At 39.2% G+C, this 21,283-nt stretch overlaps 1 protein-coding gene across 2 annotated transcripts in view; it reads right to left on the bottom strand.

Annotated features, from left to right (window-relative positions):
- Positions 1-21,283, bottom strand: part of LOC121325201 (sorbin and SH3 domain-containing protein 1) — a 198,050-nt gene that overhangs the window by 97,786 nt on the left and 78,981 nt on the right. The gene's annotated exons all lie outside the window — the stretch shown is intronic.

The raw sequence follows: 21,283 nt of genomic DNA, 5'->3' as shown, positions 1-21,283 counted from the left end.
ATGAACAATCCATCTTTACTCTTGAATTCTGAGACTACTAAAGCTCCCAATTTCCTTGAAGCAGCTCTACAAATAATTATAGATGTTCTGTGCTCAGGTTTTTAGTAGTCCTGGGATATTAAAATTGAAAAAAAGTTCAATTTTTCATTTCCTTATACAACAAAACTGCCTTCATCTGCTCATTACCCAGTATTACAGTCCCTCTGTGCATTCTTTGCTTTTTATAAAATATATTATTACCTGGCCTAGCTTAACTTCAGTGCCAGATTTGTGTTTTTAACTTTGATGTAACCAGTGCATTGAACTAAAACCATAGCTGTTAGAAATCAGCTCCGCATATGCTGTGATAGCCTGCTTTACTCAAAACAAGTTTCTCTATGAAACGAGACACATTGTACCTTCTGAAACACAGTGTTCAATGTATATGACAACAGAACGTATTGTCTATTAAGCTGTTTGTAACTCATTAGGGGTTTGGGATGTGTCACTGAATCGTGAAACTTTCGTTACACAATATGTATTGTATCATAATAGAGGTACAGGGGCTCTCAAGAGTATTCACCACTTTTTTGCCACTGATTAACACAAAAAAAGTCCATAATGTCAAAGTGAAAATTAAAATCTACAAATTGTTCTAAATTAATTACAAATATGAAACAGAAAATAAATGATTGCATAAGTATTCACCCCCTTTAGTCAGTATTTGCTAGAGGCACCTTTGGCAGCAATTACAGACATGAGTCTATTTGGATACGTCTCTACCAGCTTTGCACATCTGGACACCGCGATTTTTGCCCATTCTTTTGCAAAATTGCTCAAGCTCTGTCAAGTTGGATGGGGACCTTTGGTGAACAGCAATTTTCAACTCTTTCCACATATTCTCAGTTGGATTGAGGTCTGGGCTTTGAATGGGCCACTCCAGGACATTGACCTTTTTGTTTTTTAAGCCACTCCAGTGTGGCTTTGGCTGTATGTTTGGGGTCATTGTCCTGCAACCAATTGTCTTCAGAAGTCACATAATTAATTAAATGGAGTCCACCTGTGTGCAATTAAGGTGTTTCACATGATTTCAGGTTAAATACACCTGTCTCTGGGAGGTCCCACAGTTGGCTAGTACATTTCATAACAAAAACTACATCATGAAGACGAAGGAACATTCAAAGCAAATCCGGAATAAGGTTCTTCAACAGCACCAAATCAGGGCTAGGATATAAGAACATTTCCAAGGCATTGACTTTCCCCCAGAGCAAAGTAAACTCCACTATTAAGAAATGGAGAGAATATGGCACAACTGTGAATCTGTCTAGAACAGGCCATCCTCAAAAACTGAGTATCTGATCAAGAAGGGCAATAGTCAGGGAGGCCACCAAGAGGCCTATGGCAACTCTAAAGGAGTTACAGTCTTCCACGGATGAGCTGGGAGACACTGTGCATATGGCAACAATAGCCCAGGTGCTTCACAAAACTGGCCTTTATGGGAGAGTGGCAAAAAGAAAGCCATTGTTGAAAAAAACTTGCATCAAATCTCAGCTAGATTCTGAGTCCAAGTGGAAGAAGATTCTATGGTCTGATGAGACCAAAATAGAGCTTTTTGGCCTCAACGCTAAGCGCTGTTTGGCGCAAGCCTAACACCGCACATCATCCTGAGAACACCACCCCTACGGTGAAGTATGGTGGTGGCAGCATCATGCTATGGGGATGCTTCTCTACATCAGGACCTGGAAAGCTTGTGAAGATAGAGGGCAAAATGGATGCAGCAAAGTACAGAGAAATCCTGGAGGAAAACCTGCTGAAGTCTGCAAAAAACCTGGGACTTGGGAAAAGATTCATCTTCCAGCAGGACAATGACCCCAAACATACAGCCAAAGCCACACTGGAGTGGCTTAAAAAACAAAAAGGTCAATGTCCTGGAGTGGCCCATTCAAAGCCCAGACCTCAATCCAACTGAGAATATGTGGAAAGAGTTGAAAATTGCTGTTCACCAAAGGTCCCCATCCAACTTGACAGAGCTTGAGCAATTTTGCAAAAGAATGGGCAAAAATCGCAGTGTCCAGATGTGCAAAGCTGGTAGAGACGTATCCAAATAGACTCATGTCTGTAATTGCTGCCAAAGGTGCCTCTAGCAAATACTGACTAAAGGGGGTGAATACTTATGCAATCAGTTATATTCTGTTTTGTATTTGTAATTAATTTAGAACAATTTGTGGGGGGGGGGCAAAACAAAATAAATGCTTTATAGTTTGTATGAATAGTTTGTGTTTTAACAAAGTAGTCTATCATTAAATTATGATTTCATCTTAGCCAATCAGGACCATTACAATTATCATGATACATATTATACTGTGAGCTGCACACAACAGCACTCAATTTGTGACATTAGTATATCGTTACACCCCTATAAATCATGCTGCACCTAACCCTAACCTTTCGGATGCTCAACTTGCTGTGTTCAATGTGTGGGTGTTCGAAAGCACATATACTTTCATATTTCTCTAGCCAGCTGAGAGACCTTTCACTTATCGTATTTCTATGGGCAGACTCTTGTCCAGTTGCACCACATACTGTACATATTGCCGCAGTGCTATCAGCCAGCAACGTAATAAGTAAACGTTTATTTATTCGTATATAAGGCTTTGTCACTCAATGGTTATAGCTTCCATCATTTATGGATTATTTTTGCTTTACCCACTCAGATCCACTTTATGCCTCTATTTAACTTTGCTTCATGAAACCTGTCTAGTAGCATGTCTGGTCAGTGGCAGGACTGAAAAGATTTTTTGTCTCACTAGCTTAGACAGAAAGACCATCATGCCCAGCAAATCCAGGTCTCAGACAGACATCGAGAACAGCCAATGGACTTGATTTACTACACAAAGAAAGTTGAAATACTCTTTGTACTGCAAGCCCAAAATATATCAATCACAAGCTGATACAAAACCTCTGATTTTACATCAGGCTTTTGGAAAGTATTGAGAAACAGTTAAGACAACATCTGCATAATTTATATATATATATATATATATATATATATATATATATATATATATATATATATATATATTTTAAAACATGGCTTGGAAGAAAATTGATAGCACATTTAGGGTGCAGTTGGAGAAAGGAATAAACATTCTGCGATCAGTTGTGCTCAGTTTTGGTTTGACGTCTCAACTGAGTTTTTCCCGACTGGGTGTCGCACACTGCTAAGACTGAATTAGACTGACCACAACTAGATCCTGGTATTTACTATGTATCCAATATGCCACCATCTTGTATGACATTTCATGACAAGCCACGTCACGTAGACCTGCTTCACCATTGGTTGACACCCTTATGACTGATTGGTCTCAGTCAGTCTTGGTCGGCAACCGTCGCACACAGACAGACTGATCACATCTGAACGAAACTGTAACTGAAAAAGATTCAACATGTTCAATCTTTAAATCTGAAGACACCCCAACTGAAATCTAAATAATCTTGGTTTTAAGGGCATGCACACTGCTACGATTCATCCAGACTGTGCACGGCCAGTTGAGATGAGATGAGTCGGGATGGCTTGAGTCGGGCTGTTATGCGGCTTAAGCGATTCGAATAAAAATTACGATCAAACTGCTGGAGTTGATTGTGGGCCATCTTCAAATATAAAATATGCTTGTGAAGAAACTTGTGATTTAGCAACCAGGTTAATGAATGAACAATGGGAAGAAGGAAAGTTATAACAGACTATAACAGTTGCTGACAATCCCTTTAAAATACCGACTCAATATTGCTTATTCAATACAGGTAATACAGCTTTTAACAATAAAGGGGTAGATGTACTAAAGTGTTGTGTCTGTCGCAATCGTTGCAAGCCAGTCGGTAGTGTAGCGTGAAATGTACTAAACAAACGCAACGCTGTTAGCATCATTTTAACTAATGCTTTGCAGCCGCAGTTCTTATTTGCACTTTAGCCTTAAATGAACATGTAACACTGAGCATTCCTGCAGAAAATCGCAAAAACAGGGTGGCAACAGTGCAAATGAGGGATCAAAAATATTGTAATGAAATGTACTAAAGCTGCGGGGAAATGTGACACTTACAATTGCATCAATTTGTTAACATCTTTTGAAAGCATGTTTTAAACAGTCGTAATTGTTGCTGGCATTTCCCAGTCCGCTATGTGTTGCCAGTTGTGCTCAATGTATTTTTTAGACGAACACCCAAGTACCTAATTTTCACTAAAGTCAGGGTGTACTTACAAGCCTTGAAAACAAATTTCTATAACATTTCTGGTTTTCTCAGCATGTTGGGAGCAACAGACTGCACATTAACCCCTCCAGCTCATTCTGAGCATCTGTATAGGGCTGTGATCTATTGTGTGTTAATTGTATAGGATACTAAGTAGACCAAGTTAAAAATAATAAAAATAAAAAAACCCTAAAATCATTTAGTTTCAATTAAAAATAATCTTTATTCGCATTGTACCCCAATGTGTACAAGGCAGTAGCAGCATGATTTAGTTGTGTTACCAGTAGGCTAAAGTACATACAAAGTGTGTGAGGTATTCATTTGATTTTACTACTATACAGTTTACTACTATACTGTATAGGCCTACTGTACAGATTTAGATTTTTACATAATGTAATGTGTAGCCTACCCAAAACACATTAGTGATATTTAACGACAATGATTTATATTTAAAATACATAGAAAACGGTAAATCTACAATTTTATTGTATTGTTTTTAAACCATTTCCTTATGTCGGACAAACACATCCGGTTTAGCAAGGGGCTACTGTATGACTATGAAAAGCTTTTTCGTGGTGAAGGTTGTGGCGCCACTATAGAATCTGATGGGATTAAACATTTTTTATATATACAGTTGTCCTGCGTTATACTGCCCCCCTTTATAACGCCACCCTTGCATACCGCCAGCTATTCTCTGAACAAATGTCACCAATATAAAAACAATGCTATTTGTACCTGCTATATCGCCTCCCTGCTGCCCGCCACCCGCCAACTTCCCAAATAACGTAAATGTAAGCATTGTAGTTTCCCTTATTGTAGCACCAGCGAAATAACCATGGCCAATTAAAAACAACAAAGTTATGCAGTTAACCTTTGACTCGCTTTCCTAATTCGTTTTTAACTGAACGTTCATACCAATGTCATCAACACTCCCACTCCCAAAGCAAAACAGAAAATACAAAATGACGAGTCGACCCTAAATTTAACACCAGAGCAAAAGAAAAAAAGTCTGCATGTATGCATCTGAAAATAAGAAAGCAAGACATTGCAAATGTTTTCTCGACCAAGTGAGGAAGACTGTTAATCGAAGGACAATTGGAGACATTCTAATGGATAAGAACAAATGGATTACCTTTTGAATGGGTTGATTTGTATAACCTGAGGTTATAGTGTGTATATATATATATATATATATATATATATATATATATATATATATATATATATATATATATATATATATATTAACTGTTTAAAAAAAATGTTGACTGTACATTTTAGACTTTTTTTTTTTTAACTGCTTAAAAAAGAATGCTGTTGAGCTTAAATTGCTTTGTGAAATAAACAAATGGCATTGTTCAATGGGGGATAGTATTCAGCAGACTTACAGTCATGCCGCAGACAGTAAAGTTCAAATGACCAGTACAGTAAAAAAAAAAAAAAAGGGGGGGGGGGGGGGGGGGGGGGGGGGGGGGGGGGGGGGGGGGGGGGGGGGGGGGGGGGGGGGGGGGGGGGGGGGGGGGGGGGGGGGGGGGGGGGAAGGGGAGGGGGGGGGGGGGGGGGGGGGGGGGGGGGGGGGGGGGGGGGGGGGGGGGGGGGGGGGGGGGGGGGGGGGGGGGGGGGGGGGGGGGGGGGGGGGGAGGGGGGAAAAAAAAAAAACTCCCCTTTGGACTCCCCTACTCCCCTCTCTCTCTAGCTCTCTATATTGAAAATAATAATTTAAAAAATTGAATTGTTGTTTGGGTGATTTGAAACTAAATGAGTGTTGTATTTATTTATTTATTTTTAAGTATAAAATGTCACTAGTAAACCTACTGTTATGTTACTGTAGTACTGTAGTTTTAAACACAAGATTAATGTTTTATTAAAATGGCCTGGAGATAATGTAATTGTATATCTAAAAAATTAAAATGTTTGAACTTATAGCAAACATAGAAGCAAACCACAACTGAACTGCCGCTATTTTATTTTTAAAAAATGAAGCACAACTCTCACTAGAGATCTCACAAGTCATACTTAAAATTAGTATTTTGCGGCTCTCTTCATTAACACATTTTTTCATAGTACATACGACAAAATGTGCACTTTGCGAATTGTCTTAACGAAAATGCAAATTGTATTATGTTTGCACTGCAACTGGCCTATCTTAGCACATCTACCCCAAAGTCCCTTACCAAATGTGTGTTACAAATAACTCACTGTAGATTTAACATATACATTTCCTAAGCACTAAAAACACCAGGCGCTATGACAGACACCTCAACATTCTCAAATGACATGCAGACTCAAAGTCTGTTAGAGCAATTTGCCACTGATTATGGAATGCAAAGTCAGGGCAAACAGACTTTACGCCTGTGTTTGCGCATTGCACTGTTGCTAAATAGGGCCCTGTGTATTATAAGCTATGTACATCCATGTTACCGAACTTTTGAAACATGGAATTGAACACCTATTGCTCTATCCAAGCTTGGGGATGGAATCCATTATAAAAAAATAAATAGTTCCAATATATTTTCAATGTTAAATTCCCTATTCTATGGCGACTATTACTAAGGTGTAGCATCCACCCAGTTCTTCTTCAATTAGGGGCATATTTAAGAGATAATTATAGTTTTAATTAGGCTTCTCATCTGGCTTGGGAAGCCTATTGTTACCATAAAGATTTTTTTTTTCTTTTATTACTGTTGTTTTTTCCTCCCAAAGCTTTAAACTGCTCCTGTTCGCATGCGTTGTAACTAATCAACATGAAACCCGGCAGGCATCTTCCCGTGTAGATTACAGTTCAGATTTAATAAACAAACCAAACAATTGCGCTCCTGTGTCAACCAAGATGGCGGCCTGATGCATCTTTTGGAAAAACCTTTCAAAATATTCTTCTTGGGAACCGGTGAACCGATTGATCTGAAACTTTGCATATGTCATCATTCGCCAAAATGCACCCAAACATCAAACTGCTTCTGTTTGCAAACCATTTAACCAACTGACTCCCGCTGTCCACAGGATGACTCCTAACTTGGTAGGTGTCATCCTGTGGACAGCGTAACTCAAATATGGCAAAATGGTGTCCTTTCGTAAAAACAAGATGGTGGCCAGACCTATGTTTCATTTTTAAATTTAAAACTGCTTCATTGAACATGGTTTAGTTGATTAACTCCAAAATTGACAAGCACAATCCCTCTGTCAATACAATTTACTTTTTCAAAAACTGTGTTTGTGCGTAAACCAATATGGCCGCCTGACGCATTTCTTTAAAAACCTTTCAAAATCTTCGGTCAAATGTAAAACTAGCTTATAACTTCTTACAGAGTGTATATAGGTTAATGGATCTGTTGCTGACACTTGTGCTGCAATGCTACAGCTTGCAAAAATGTTCAACTGGTATGGACCTTGGAAGCTGTAAAACTGCCTGGCAGTTCTAGTTATTATTATTTTTCTTTTTGCCAACAAAACTTTAAATATTGCATTAAATGAAAACCATTGCATGAAAACTCTTGAAATTTGAAGATGCCAATGGGAACTAATGTCCAAATGAATGAATACTTGATTGGTCACATGGTTTGGCAGTTTACAAAAAAATTTGGACAATTTACAAACATCTTCTTGTCGGAAAGCACTTATCGCAGAGTTCTGAAACTTGATTTACATGGGTAGGGATTGTCCAAGATGCACGGTGCTTGAAATGAAGCTGATTGGTTCAGTGGTATGGCAGCCATGTTGGACAACCTAAGTAACACACAAATATCATCTTCTCTAAAACCACTAATTTGATCAAAGCAAAACTTGGCATATATGATCCAAGTATGGTTTTCTTTAAAGTTTGCCCAAATCAAGTTGCCGCAGTACAAAACATGGCTGCCGTGGGCCAATCAAATTTCAGCATTGCTCTAGTTGCATATATTGTGCATAAAATGAACGTCATTGAACAAAAACTCTTGAAACTTCAAAGAGTAGTGGAAGCCTATGGGAATTAATGTATGCTCTATGAAAAAAAAGGACAAATGTAAAACTAGCTTAAAACTCATTACAGAGTGTAGATAGGGTCATGGTTACTATGGAACACAAATAGGAACCCATATGGGCACTATTCAAAAATGACCTTGATTGTGACCTTTGACCTCTCATTAAGGTCAAATGTTGTTACGACTGATGTCAAGTTTGTAAAAAAATAAATAACTGACTGGAAGGCAACCATCAAAATGCTTAAATTTCACAATGACTCCTTGGAAGCAGTACAGTTGCTTGCAACTTCCAGTTATTATTATTATAGTCCACAGGGTGCAGAGGGAGAGAGCTCCACACTACTGTGTGGAGTATGTAAATTCAATAAACATTGAATTATTTTTGTATTCATGTTCATAACGTTTTACTTGTTGCTGTATTTCACTATTCTCATTACATAGTTCAAGAGGTTGTTAATGGCATTCTGTCATTTATTGTGTGTTGGTGTCTGTCACCCTAAGAGCCTGTGGATCCCTCATTGCTGTGCTACAATAAACTAGATTTCCAACTCAGCAGGCATTATAAATCATCCCCTCCTGCATCACTGTTCCCCCTACTGTTTCACATGCTGTTTAATAGTCCAAAAATATCTATATGAACTATTGTTTTCTTAATATAAAACCGGAAAAATGTAAAAAAAAAAAAAAAATAGCCACCTCCACAAACTAACAGAGGCATTTTGCAAAACATCTGTCTACATTTCCTGGATTACATACTGTAGGTCGTAGTTACAGTAACTTACAGAAGTCTGTAAACCACAGCTGTTAAACGTTTCCTCGCTGCCATGATCCACTTGTCATTTAAAGTAAATGTCTCACACAATCACTGGAGCAGCAGACCCCAGCCTTACTTGGATTAGCAGATAGTCTCAGGCTGGTTTACTGTTAAGGAAAGACCAAGTTCTGAGAGAGGGATATTATAGGGATACTGCAGCTGCCAGTCTCGGCTCTGACTGAGGAGTTTAAGTGCGCCAAGGTTCGACTGGAAATTACATTGGTAGAGACACACAATGAATGTGTGAGGGAGGCAGCACATGTGTTGAAAACTGGAAGAAAGTGGGCAGCAAAGGAAGCTGTGGAAGATGCAAAGGTTGCCCTTGGTATCAGTAATATCATGGGGCAAGTACAGCATGGAGACTTTGGTGTCAGTTCAGCTCCTCGTACATGGCACAAAGCAGCCCCAGCTCAACGGAGCAAGCTGGTAGTCAACAAGGTGCAAAAGCAGGAGGAGAGGATGAGGTGTGTAAAGGCAGTTTCCCAGGCCAAGCAGGGAGAATGGACAAGATGGGAGAGTGATGAGGAAACCTATACTGCTCTATTCCACTGTCCATTGATCGCAATGGACAATGGAACAGAGCAGGATCAGTTTCCTCATCAGGTCAACATATGATGTTCTCCCATCACTACAGAACCTTAATCTATGGGTAGGAGAGGATCCATGGTGTCATTTGTGTTAATCGCCAGCTACATCAAGACAGATTGACAGGATGTAAGGTGGGTCTTAGCCAAGGACAGTTTACTTGGGGTCATGACCAGGTGCCTCAATGTTTGGCCTTAGCATTGGAAGACAAGCCAGCAATATATGACACATGAAGAACAACATTTCTCTGTCCAGGGAAGCAACCTCAAAGAAAATGTATAAAAATCAACACTCATCTTGGACAACTGGAAGCGGCTAGAGACTGGAAAATGCCAGATGTTGGACAACGGCTTATTTTCCCACCTGAGATAACCATCACTAACCTTCGACCTGACATTGTCTTGTGTTCTGGATCAGCACGCCTTGTTCACCTGGTAGAGTTAACAGTGCCATGGGAGGATGCTGTGGATGAGCCGTATGAAAGGAAGAAACTTCAGTATGCTCAACTAGCTTCTGAAGCGGAACAGCGAGGATGGAGAGTCCAGGTTTACCCAGTGGAGGTAGGCTGTCGAAGATTTGAGGCACACTCCACAACCCGGTTTCTCAGAGACATCGGATTCTGTGGTCAAGAGTTGCGATGCATAGAATAACCTATCTGAAGCAGCAGAGAGGAGCAGCACCTGGCTCTGGTTGAGACAAAAATATTCTGGTTGGGGACCTTAAGCACAGTAGAAATAAAAAAACATTGACATGTAGGTAAGATAAGCTAGGCCTAGCTGAGTTTGGGACGGCATCACTGTCGAGCCCTCTTAAGCTGTCATGGGCTAGTCAACGAAACACCAAGGATAGAAGGTGCCCACTTGAAGACGCCAGAGAAGTACCCTACTCAGCTCAGTCCAGACAGCTGTCATGCTGATGCACTAGGAAGGCTGCACTATGATCCCTGCAGCCAGCATTGCAGCTGTTGTGTGTGCTGATGATCCCTGTAGCCAGCATTACACTTCAGCCATCAACACCAGGTAAAAGAATATCTACATCATCAGATGGAAGGAAATGTAGATGGATCACATTAGTTTGAAGTAAAAGAAGCTATGTTTTAGTTGGCGCTTATCTTTGCAAGAGCAGAGTCCAACATCAGCATGAAGTTTTAACACCTACTCTCATGTAAGGGAAATCATAGCATTTCTTGGTTCCACTATAGGTCAGATTCTTAGACCATTACAATGGAAACCAATCGATTTACAGCCTTGGGTGTACAATATGACATCTAGGCTTTCAATGATGACAGGTCTGTAAATAGATCCCCATTGCAAATGGGAAGTATGCATTCGCAGAGGGATACCACAGGGGGCCTGGCTCACACAGCCCATACTACTTGTTGAAGACATAAACACAATGTGAGCTCAATCAATGTCTTTAAAACATGCAATCTGTGTTCAATAAAATAATTCTCTCTACTTTCTTCTAGAGCAATTTACAAAAACTAAAAGAAATGCAATAAATCTAATAAATCTAATAAATGTTTCAGTCTTTTTCATTGTCTTCAAATGTCTCTGCTGACACGTTATGGAATACAGCAGGGGCTCACAGTGGATATCACACAAGGAATATACTCCTCTTCTTTATCCCTCTTTCCAGTGCTCCAAGTTGAAACTATCTTCTGCAAATACAGCACAGCTAATCAATTTCATTTGACACAATTCATGTTCTGTCTTTTCAAAGACGTGTTCTGTTTATAGTATGTTATACATCTACTATCTGGGTTACTGGGCTACCAGGCCCCCTTTGAAAACCTGCAAGAATGATTGCACTGTTTCACACATCCAATGATCTGCAGCTTAGAATTGAACAAGATAATCTCCTCACAAAACAGACCCCATGGGTGTCAGTGGATGATGATAGCTTGTCCGATGCTACAAGAATGTCGGACAAGCAGTTTACCAACTGAAGCAAAGGGCTTACACTGTGGAGCAGCCCTCTCCAGATAGCAAGTATGGACTCATGTGACACAAAGACAACAATGGTCTGTTGCATGTCAAACTCTATACAGCGGCTCTAATACCGACTAAGTCCAACTCAACACATTCATTGTGTGCGACGACAGTTTCACGGTTCTGGCTGCAGTTGAAATATAACCAGGCTCCTAGGCATGGCCCCAGCATGGCTTGGTTGTACAATTGAAAAGAGGTAATGGAGACCAAATTCTTGATGCTGGCCAAGATGCTAGGTAGGACCAGCAAGATCAAACTTGTTAAGCAATCCACCTGCTGGTTGTGATTATCAGACCACGTCTTCACAGCTAAGCCAGTCCGCCATGGGTCACATGGTGAGGCAGCGCATATCACTTTCCTCCATAGTACACATGGCACTACATGTATGCAAAGCTTTATTCAATCCGGAAGAGTTACAAACAATGAGCCTTATTCTAAGCCATGCTTTCACTCTGTCTTCTCAAAAGACTGACATTTACAGGAAAATGTTGTTTCATTTGGCGCTGTCTACAATCTAAATATTAAACATAAATTGTTTTGAAAGCCAACATCGGCGAGCTGAACAATTTGAGCTTCCTTAACTACAGTATGAGGTTAGTGCTGAATGTTAGAAGTTATATTTTAACAATGCTTTTACTATTAATAATAAAATCAGGAGCGACTTACAGATACCTAATAGTTTAAAGCACCACCTGCCTTTGGAACTCGATTAGCCTGAATGAATGAAGGGAGGTTCAACTACAATAATCAACATTCCTGGTGTTGGGCTGTTTTAGCTTTGACGTTATAAAAAGTATCTGAAGTGTATTTTAAGACCTTCATAGGGAACAGCTGCCCAGTTCTTTTGTTTGCTAAGCAATACAAAGATGGCTAGAAGGATGACTAACTGAAAAAGCACTGTGATATAATTGTATTACGTAATGCAATTACATGAGGCCATGTTCCAGAATAGAGCATGATGCAGCAGAAATTAAAATGAAAGAGATCTCAATAATTACATTTGGACATTGTCATAATTCAAGCAAAGGATCTGTTAACTCAGGACATTTATCTGATGAATAATGTCCAATTATATATGTTAATGACATATATTAGTCCCAGTTGTATCAAGTTTAATCAAATCACAACTGGACAAAGGGTTAACTAGACACAATATCCACCATCCCTGGTTATTTCGGGCAGCCATTTATAGCGGACAAATAGCATTTGCTGTTTGCCATTCCCATTGATTTCAACAACAAAGGCATCATTTATGTGCTATGTGTTATTCATATAGATTTAAATAACAAAACACACTTCTTATTACTGTAGGAATCATACTTGCTAATCCACCAATCAGCTGTTTTCACCTTGTTATGTTTCCATTCACATAGATTTTTAATACAAAAGGCAGCACTTTACTGTAGTAAAAGCTTGACTGATCGATCAATCAGCTGTTTGCACCTTGTTACTGAGTGACTAACCCTGTACTGTACCATGGCTATTTAATACCTGTACAGAGTGTCAGGCTCTGACAGCAGTTACTGCAACAGCAAGCATCTGCACGAAAATTCAGTGTAAATAAAAATGTCTCCGTTAGATGCTGTGCGCTTGCTAAAGCATGCTTGGAACTCTGTCAGTCAGCAAGCAATGCAACGTTGCTTCAAAAAAGCTGGGTTTAATGTAGGTGAGGAGGAGAGTGTTGACAAAAATGCAACCGAAACAAACACTGACAACACCACAGGGGATGCTGAAGAATTCTCAGCTGTGTTACCTTAGCAACCAGGACGTTCTACCTGAAACAGACACCGATGACGTAAGCGTGCGTGCTGTGCTTTTAACTCTGAGGTCTGCTATGGAGCAGCATCCGGACATAGAGCCAAATTGTTTTTGTTTTTTTTGTTTTTTTAGAAAACACTGAAAGTTTGCCATCCATACTTGCAAAAAAAGTTAATCCAGATGCGTATCACAGAGTTCTTCACCAGAAACAATTTGCAGTAATGTAGCCTACCTGTACTGTACATTTCTGCACTTGCATTACTTTTTTACTTTTAATTACATTCATAGGTTTTAATGCTTTTTTATTAGTGTAATGAGTGTCTTTATAAAGATTTTAACCACATACACACTTGTTTGTTTTGATTACTGTGCTGGTGATTGTGGGACATTTTGAATGTCAGGTTATTTGTGTGGAAGTTTACATCGTCCATTGCTTACTGCACGTTGTCACAAACACAACCATTGTAAGCGGTGGCAACTTGTGGCAAAGTGCCCCACCCCTGGGCTATTTATTGGTGTTGTATGTTAAGTGGAGTGTGTTAATGTGGGTGTATAGGTATTGGTGCACGGGATATAAACAGGTCTGTGTAACACAAGTGGTGTAAAATGTATATTTGTATTTAGGCACAAGGATTGCACAGCACTTCACGTGCAGGTAAAATGTAATAATATGCAAGCACGGGGAATTGCACTTTATTAATACAGCTGCATAAGAGCAGCATGTTTTCACTCACTTAGGTTTTGTGTGTTCGGTGAGTGGAGAACGAGTGTGGAGATGCGAAAGTAAAATGTAAAGTAAATAACAATATCAGCTCACCGTGTTTGTCTGTGTAGTCCGTTTGGTTTGTATATTTATTTTGGCTAAAGTGCCGTGCCCTGTGTTTTGTCTGTCTTTCAACCTTTTATTTTCTGTTTGTTCATTTATTAAATGCTGAGCGCAACCAGGTGCTCAGCTTCACCAAACTCCACCTCTCTGTTTATTTTGTGTTGGTTCCTGTTTCTGGTCTGACGTCACCCACTGCAGCCATCTTTGTGACACAACTGTATACACATTTACTCCAATGTACAGGCAGATACCCGGACAGAGAGGCCTTCGTATATCCCAAGATTCTAATAATTCTCCAAAACTCTTTTTAAGGAACACGCAAAGCAAGCTTCATTGTAATTGGTTACACTCTTCTCTAAATATATGTACAAATAACACCAAGAAAATATTCAATGTTTGGGTGCATAAATAATTGCAAATGTTAGGCTATTTTGAGGGTGATACTGTACATTTATTGATAATTATAAAATAAAAACATCACAGGTGCCATATCAATCTTACTGCTGTGGTCTGTAGTTCTAACAGTCTAGCTAACTGCAATCTTCATCCCTTACAGAGCAGCTGAAGCACTGTCATTTCATCATATCCAACATAAGACATACAAGGGTAAAGTGTAATTCAAAGCACAATGTGTTCATGATTTAGTAGGCTTTCTTTTTAATGTTACACAACCTCTGAAATACAGCACACAAGTCCAGCAGTAAATACCAGCAGTGACGAAGTGTCAAGAATAATCTATACAAAAACAAACAAATAGATCTAGATGACCAACAAAGCCCTGACTGACCTAACTATGTATATCTCTGGGGTTAGTAAGTGCGTGCAAGTGTGCGTGAGTGTGCTTTAACGCATTTGTGTAACATGAGTGTTTTGCCCTTCTGGTGACTTCAAAAATAAACAGCTACAGTAGGTCTCCTTGTTTCTGACACCTCCGGTTGAAAAGGGCTGACATTTGAAGCTGTAGCACACAGTGTCTCAATACGTAAACAGTGCTGCTGATCCTTATATTATGTCAGGGCATTTGAATACCCAGCTGGTTAATACAGTATATATTACAATGGACATTTATGTTTACCTTCACGTGTGCATAAACAGTGGGTCACATTCACAGACAACTGTAACTAAAGTGAAACTCTATTAAACAGTAGGCTTCCTAAGTAGCCTAGAGTGTGCAATATCACGTTCCTCTATGAGAAATCTGATGAATCTCAGTTGTTGCTTTTTTAGTTTGGACTGTGGCAATAGCTCTTCCTTCTTGCCGCTGTCACCAACAACGCACTGCGCTCTCTCGTTGGCTCAGTCTGTCTGACTGCTGTTGTTTCTTTTTTGCAAACTAGATTACAGATATTGCAAAAGACCAGTCAAAAGAGTAAGCCATGGACAGTGTCTTCTGAGTCAAGACATTTTATTCTTGTTAAATAGCAACATTTTAAGTACACTCTTAAACAGCGTGGTCTATAAAAATCAACATTCTAGGACTTTAAAAACCTTTACTGTTACTGTAAATACAATTGTGATACAATCTGAATGCCTTTTAATCTGTTTTTTTTTAAAAACCATTTAAATTAAAAAATATAACAAAACATGTACAAAGGTTTTTTTTTATTAATTGTCCTGCGGTTGCCTTTAATTAATTTTTTTGCACGTACCACTACTTTGTATATGATGCAGAATACGTGACTGTAAACATCTAACACTAGTACATACAATACAATTTCAAATAAACGTGTTATGGTTTTGAATGTACAGTTCTTAGGGCGGTATTATTGTCATTGCTTGCGCCCCAGCACCACTTTCTTTACAAATTAAGCAATGGCGCTGCAGTTTAAACCAATATTCCTCAATTCCTGTGAAATCTTTTGGTAGACGTTTCTAACAGTACGACCTCATGATTCATTTTAAAAACAAATCCACACCACTCCTCTGTGCGCCTGTGTTCACTGAATTTGACATTACATTCCACAGTGCAGCTTCAACTTTGAACAGTAGTGCCCACGTTGGGTGGGCTCGGCTTGGCTCGGGTGTGCAAGTGTGAAAAGGCTTTTTGTGACATGATAAAGTGAGTAAATGACAGCCCTTTTAATATTAATTTAGTATGTGTTTTTCTGTTGCTTGCATCTCTCCATAGCAATGCTCCTCAGTAGAACCACAGTCTTTTTTAATACAATACCCAGGACTATTGCCTGCAAATCCACCATTTAACCATTAAAAGAAAGTGTTATTTTAATACGAAAGAATACGTTACTGGATTAATGTCAACAATTCACATGAAGTTGTGTGAAGGGAAGTTAAAAATCATTATTACCTAGCATTTGTACGACCCTAAAACATATTGAAAATAACTTAAATAAAAAGAAGAGTGACTGGGGTACACAGCTACCCCCAGGAACCGCGCAGCACCTCATTTTCTTTTGCTGTATCAGCTTTGTTAGTAATAGCTGAGCACATGGTTCCTAAGGTCAGTATAGCCGTGATACTTTCTCAATTGATCAGGACATTGTCAGTTTAATACTGACAATGTTTGAACATGGAAATCCATTTGAGAGGCAGCACTAACTTCTACAATCTTCTAAGTAATTACAAATCCACATCTGATCCATTTTGATTACCAATACTGTAAGTTATTGCCGACTGTGCCAAGAAGTAGACAAACTCTAAAAAAGTCCACAGGGGAAAAAATTATTTTACTTAATTACTACTTCTTGGGCTTAATAGGAATCGAAAAGGTTATCTATAGGGGAATTATATATTGTTGGAGTGATGCAGGAGGTAATGGACTTCTTCATTAGTAACATGTAATGCTTCATGGCCGCAGCTATAACAGTGATCAAATTTACTTCAGTTCAATATACTGGGTACTTTTCTACAAATATTATTTATAAATTTAGAATCACAGCACTACAGCAGGCTATATGTCGATTACTGAAGTACAGGAATATGTGTGTGCATAGTTTGTAGGGCTGTGTATGTTTCTAATAAACATCAAATATGATCAAAATTTCAGAAGAGAAACAAGGGACTGAAGTTATTAACTGAACCTGCAAAGAATGTATATTTTTATATAAAGGCCATTACATTTTTTTCAGGATCTCATCTGTTTCTGTTCAGTGGCTTGGCTTTTCCATGTGAATGCACTGCTCAAGGGTGTAATACATACTGTAAATCAGGAAACAGCAGGCCTTTCAAATCTCAAGCAGAACAGATCTGGCTTTCCCTGAAGCCACAATTACAATCTGTGACCCTGTGCTGGAACTGTGTCCTCTGCTAATATCCCAATCAAATGCACAGTGTCATCAAGTAAAATCCTACTAGCCATTTCTTATTGCATTAGCTTTAAAATGGGTAGTTTTAGTCTTAGAAAATGATTGCTACTGGAAGTGGCCATCCTGTATAGTACAAGGCTATTGTAAGTGTGACTCCCACACTGTCTAAATAAAGAGTATCATACCCACCAGCTTAACACATCTTGCCCAGTCTCATGCTACCAACACATTCCTCCCACTGACTATCTTCATTTCTTTGCTCACTTCTCAAAGTCCTGGATATCACCTTGCCTGGACATTTGTCATGAACACCAAACTGGTGTTAAGCTTCATGCAGACCACAGCCCTAGAATGTTTTCCTAGTTATATATTCATCTCTCAACTATCTCCCGCCATGTCGTAATCGGTCTGTTTCTGTCTCAGCAAACACACATCAGGTGACTAGCTGCCTCACTCAAAGGGGCTAGATGACATCTGCTATATTATGGGTTTTTTGTAACCTAATAATACCCCCTGCTTGTCATCAGCTACAGTGTCTGGTATTCCCATTGGGATACTTTCAGCGATATAGACCCCCTGTCCAAGTCCCTGGCTCCTCCCTATACAGCGCCTCTTTTATTCATTTAGTGCACTCATCTCTCACAAATTAGGGCAATACTAGAATATACATAGGCGGTTTGAATAGTACAGTATTCAAACCAATAAAAAAAAGCCTTAGTCAAATACATACTTGCTCTATATATTGTATTATTATTATTATTTTATAATTAAACATGTAGAGGCTGGCATCTTATCCAGCACAATGCTCTGCTACTGTTGAGAAGCAAAAATAAATATCCTAAATGTCTGGGTATATTCATAACATTTTGGGAATGTCCTCATGAAAGACTTTTTTAAAGAGGAGACATATATCTATTCAGTGATATCAATATGTTAAGTAAAGGGTACAGTAAAAACCCAATCACTGTTTCAAGGCTGCTGTCTCAATAGTACTGGCAGTGCAGTGTATATACTCAATAAGAGAAAGCATTCCCATTCACCCTTTGAAGTGTGACAACCAGCGCTGGCAGATGTCAACTGCACTGGCAGTTACGCCCATGGTGACATGGTCCAACAAAGCTGGAGTCATATTGCATACTGGGTGCCGATTAATTCATGACATGAAGGACAGCAGTTAGTTCAGGGGTAAGCAAACTCCCATAAAACAGCTGCCAAACACTGAATGTATAATACACCTGCCATCTGCAGCAGTTACTGTACTCCTGGTCAATGATGTAACATAGTGCCCTCTTGTGTTGGCTTTATGGCACTATTGCTGCCAAGTCCTGACAGATGCCACGGCAGATGGCCTACACCTCAAGTGAATGTCTTAACAATACACCTTGGTGAACAGGCATCAATCCCTGACAAGGTACAGTCATGTTTAACTTTACCAGCAGTTCACAGCCAATTTGTCTGTTCACGCATTCTTATCCATGTGTATTGAATCTTATGCAGACCCACTTGTGCAATTCTGTCAATTTTAAAAGTAATTTTCCTCCTTCGCATTTATTTTTGTAGTTCGAGTACCTGTGACAGGGAGCGCCTTGTCACTGGTTCTTGTCCGGATGTGTGCAGCTTGGACGCGGAACAGGAGACGCGTTGCTAAGCTAAGCAGGTAGGCTTGCCTGGCGCTGAGCCTATTGGGAGATCCGGATTGGCTGGGGGGCATGCCCAGGGAGGCTGCGCACAGTTCAAAAGGCGTCAACTTGAGGCAATTGCACTGCCATCTTACACAGAGGGGGGCTTTGTTTACATCAAGGAGGAGAGCATCTGCTCCGCAGGATTAGCTACACAAATCCCTTCCATTGAAAGACGGTGCTCGTGAAGGCATTGCCCAGCTGAGACCATTTGAAAAGACCAGAGTCACCGTGAGGATGCCGGGACTAAGGGAGCCCAGAATTAGGGCAGTTTAGGGGATGTTGATCCCAAACAGTATAGAGAGGGTTTGCGTACTGTAGTAGGTTCCTGGAGTGGGACTAGCGCTCGCCTTGTGTGGCAAACTTTTAGTTTTATTTTGTTTTCTTTATTAAATGTAATACTGGGGCTACTATTGCTGTTACATTAGTGTCAGCACTTATGTTGAATTAAATCTGCGCGCCGGTGCGCCATGTCAACACCCATCCAGTGACGACCCACACATGTAACACCCTGCTACAGTGCCATTAAAAAAATAAATAAATAAATAAAAATCAAGGTTTATCACTATGAGATATGATAAATATTAAAAGATTATTTTGACAACATACTAAATGCTGAAGTTATTTAAAAATGGTGCTCACATAAAAGAACAATACAAAAAACAACCTTAAAACGAGCAACATATGATTCAATACACGTTAAAGTTAATTTCTGCAAATATACACCATGGTAGCTTCATTAAAGGTGAAAAATAATCCATAGTAAATAATATATTTTTTGTAGACGATTCACATTTTATAGACCCTTAATCATAGTTTGTGTCCATAGTTTCAGCACTGTATGAAACATTATGACTGTTGAAGGTCAGTTGATAATATAGTTTGCCACCACCCTCTTCAAACAAGAGTGTAGTATTTCACAATGTGTCCTTCTGGGTGACAAACAGAAAATGTCAATGGCTTTAAAGCATCTTCATCAAAAGGTCAGAAGGTACTGCTGATCACCATAAATATCAATGTGACGTTTATTTAGGTTTTTCTTGAGTAGCTGAAAACTAGAGTGGCTTATTTAGGAAAAGGAAAATATAAAGCCGTCATAACTACTGAAAGTTTGATATAACTTTTGCATTTGACCTTAAAAAAGTCAAGCCTTATCACATTACACATTAGAAAATCAGGACCTTTATATCATATTTTTATTATTCTGTCAAAGATATTATATAGCAAAAATAATACATATAAAAAAGATGTGCATAGCACTCTCATAGGGGCAGCATACAGTATTTACAGTACGATTTAATTTATTATGTGATGAAATTCTCATTGAGCACTCTTCAGAGCATGGTCTTGATTTATTTGTAATGAACAAAAGCCCTTTCCTTTGACAGCTGCATATAAATCTGTATGGACACCTCATAGTTGCCTACAGTAAAGTCACATCATCTTAGCAACAGTGCTGCCAGCTGGTTGTGTGTGAAACTGAAAGGCGTGGTATCAGAGCACACCCCTCCTTACCAGACACTTACTCATTCATCCTGCTCTCTATCATTTCAATTACTCTATACTAGTCGCACACTATTCTCTACCTTAGAAAAAGTACCTAACTTGCATGTAAACTTTCTAGTGTTATGTTTTTTTTCCCCCCAAAGTGATATGAAGCAGGGTGGAATTAATTTATGTTGCTGTTAAATGGGTGTTAATTGGAGGCTGTAAACCGGAGGCTTTTTATGAATCCCGGGATTTGAGACACTAAAATGCTAACATGTCTATGAAAGAAAAAAGATCCAGTTGCAGACACATGAAATCCTGGTAAAACTTTCCAAAAATAGCTTTCTTTAAAACTGTTCCCTTCCTTATTAACACCTCAATTTAAGTAATTTTGTCTGTTAGTCATAATCACACAGCAAGAGGGTTGTTAAGTATGCAGAGTGAAAACAGATAAACTTAAGCACAGATTTTTTTTTTATGACATTTAATCAAGAAAGCGCATTTGTTCAAATACAGGCCAATTAACAACTGAAAATGATGCAACAAATTAAAATAAACAATCCTGAAATCCCGGGAGTCTCTTCTATAAATCAAGAAATGCGCCCTATAGCCTGGAGATCGCAGGTTCGAATCCAGGACATGTCATTACCAACCGTGACTGGTGGATCATAGGGGGTGGTGCATAATTGGCAGAGC

Source organism: Polyodon spathula, chromosome 13, assembly GCF_017654505.1.
Source record: "Polyodon spathula isolate WHYD16114869_AA chromosome 13, ASM1765450v1, whole genome shotgun sequence".
Taxonomy (NCBI): domain Eukaryota; kingdom Metazoa; phylum Chordata; class Actinopteri; order Acipenseriformes; family Polyodontidae; genus Polyodon; species Polyodon spathula.
Note: the sequence above shows the minus strand (reverse complement) of the source record. Positions and strands in the feature narration are given on the sequence as shown.